The sequence below is a fragment of the Lycium ferocissimum genome, chromosome 9, assembly GCF_029784015.1.
Source record: "Lycium ferocissimum isolate CSIRO_LF1 chromosome 9, AGI_CSIRO_Lferr_CH_V1, whole genome shotgun sequence".
Classification (NCBI taxonomy): Eukaryota; Viridiplantae; Streptophyta; class Magnoliopsida; order Solanales; family Solanaceae; genus Lycium; species Lycium ferocissimum.
In genome coordinates this window covers 12,722,239-12,724,716 of record NC_081350.1, presented here as the reverse complement: position 1 = coordinate 12,724,716, position 2,478 = coordinate 12,722,239, and the positions used below count along the sequence as shown (strand labels likewise).

General features: G+C 35.1%; 1 long non-coding RNA gene across 1 annotated transcript; it reads left to right on the top strand.

Moving 5' to 3' along the window:
- Positions 1-427: 427 nt before the first annotated feature.
- On the top strand, positions 428-2,229 carry LOC132069242 (uncharacterized). Its single transcript, XR_009417712.1, has 3 exons — positions 428-451; positions 558-657; positions 2,133-2,229. It is a non-coding gene; the product is annotated as an uncharacterized LOC132069242 (long non-coding RNA).
- Positions 2,230-2,478: the final 249 nt, after the last annotated feature.

Sequence of the window (2,478 nt, the reverse complement as noted above, 5' to 3'; positions counted from 1 at the left end):
CTTTTAAATTATGTTATACATAAAAATATTTATTAAAATATAATTTATAAATATTTTCTTAAAATTTTTCATATTTTTTTTTTCTTTCTTACATTTAGATTTGGACTTAAGAAGCTCATCTAAATAATATACAAAAAAAGCCCAAAAGGAAATGAGCACCGGAAGTCCAAAACATGTTATGTAATTAGAAAACCCTATTCGGCTACATCTTCTCCCAAAATCAGATCCCTTTCTCATTTCACAGCCATTGTTCTCCTTTTCTCATTTCACAAAAACCCATTACACCATTACACCACACAAACTCTCCATCTGCATACTGATTCAAGTCTATGCTCCTCCTTCACAAATCTCACTTCCTTTCCGTTTCTCTTCCCTCTCTAAACACAATCTTCCCTCTTTTGCTTTCCTCTTAAATCAGCAACCCTACGGCTACAAGACTCAACTTTACACTGTAAGCCTTTTGTTTTTCCTAATTAGCTTTAAGGTTTTACAAATTTATTTATATTGCTATCAATTTGTTGATTTATTACAAATTACAACTTTCTTATTATATACAGAAATTGTCTTTCGCGATGGAAGCTACAACTTCTGGAACTAAATCGCTAGTGATTGACAAAAACCCTCCGATTGTGCCAACAGAATCTCAACAACAACAAGGTAAGAACATTCCTCATCGACGCACTCCTAAAAAGCAAAAAAGAACAACTCCTAAAGAGCCTTCTAAATCTGGGAATAGTGGTAGAGAGACTTCCGAGATTTGGCATCACTTCTCCAAATTTAAAGCTAAAGGAGGTAAAATTAGGGCGAAATGCAATTCTTTGTCCAAAAACGTTTGCGCCGAAAGCAAGAATGGGACAACTACATTATGGTCACATCTAAGCTGTTAAATGTAACAAATCTCCCTCTAGAATCGTTGATAAGAGACAAACAACGTTAAAACCTATTAAAGAAGGTCTTTCGGGTTAACGGAAAGGGGTGTTTCGGATGAAATTCTTTTAATGATTATTGATGGGTAGTGTATAATGCGGATGAAATTAGGAGGTTCAAAACACATTGCTTTGAATTTGTAATTATTGATGAGTGACCATTTAGAGTTGTAGAGGGAGAAGGCTTTAGGAAATTGATGACTAAAGCCTTACCAAAAACTTTGAACTACCTTCTCGTATTCTTGTTGCAAGGCATTGCTTGAGGATTTATCAAGAAGAGAAAGATAAGCTTAAATATCTTATCAAGGACCAACGTATTTGCCTTACTAGTGACACGTGGACATCACTCCAAAATTTGAGTTATATGGTTGTCACCGCACATTGGATTGATGACCGATGGAATTTACAAAAGAAAATTCTGAACTTTTTTCCAACACCAGATCACAAAGGTGAGACTATTGCTAAGGGAATTGAGGAATGCTTATTGGGTTGGGGCATTGATAACCTGTTTGCGTAACCATAGACAATGCACATTTGCCTTGATGATCGCCATTAAGCATTTGAAGGTGCTAATGGATGATTGGAATGGGGTAATACTTGGAAATGAATTTTTACATGTTAGGTGTAGTGCTAACATATTGAACTTGATTGTAAAAGAAGGGTTAGATGAACAAATTGAACCCATTTCTCGTGTAAGGAATGCGGTAAAATATGTTAGATCTTCTCCTTCAAGGTTTGCTTCTTTTAAGTCATTTGTTGAAAAAACTAAGATAGACACTCATGGTGCGGTGAGTCTTGATGTTGAAACTAGATGGAACTCGACATATACAATGTTAGATACGGCTATAAAATTTGAAAAAGCCTTTACAAGAATGTATACGGATGACCATAAATACCAAAAGTATTGTCGAGAAATAAGTGCATTAAGAGGAAATCCATCAGCAAATGACTGGAAGAATGTGAGAGCTTTTGTCAAGTTTCTTGATCTTTTCTACCAGACCACTTTAAAATTTTCAGGGACTTTGTATGTTACTTCCAACTGTTTCTTCCGTGAATTTTTTACTCTTCGAAGTTCTATTAAAAAGTATTCTACATGCGAAGATCTTATTTTGGTTGATATGGCGGAACGGGATGAAAAGTAAATTTGAGAAGTATTGGGAAATTTTGAGAATATGAATATGTTATTGCTTGTTGCTGTTGTGTTAGACCCCAGATATAAGATGAAGTATGTAAACTTCACTCTTTCCAAAGCATATGGTCCTTTGTTGGGAAGATTAAAGTCGGAAGATGTGGCAAGTGTTTTAACGCGTTTGTATGATTCTTACGGTAACTCGTCGTTGATGCTTCTTCTAATGACAATATTGGAGGTGATACTAGCATGAGTGAAACCGATGATTTGTTGGAATACGAGTGGGAGAAACATTTGCGGACATGGGAGATATTTCAAAAAATCTGATCTTCAGATATACTTGATGGATGATGTGGTGAAGAATAAAGATTTTGATATCTTGTCTTGGTGGAAAGTTTCGTCTAGTAAATATCCAGTTGTTTC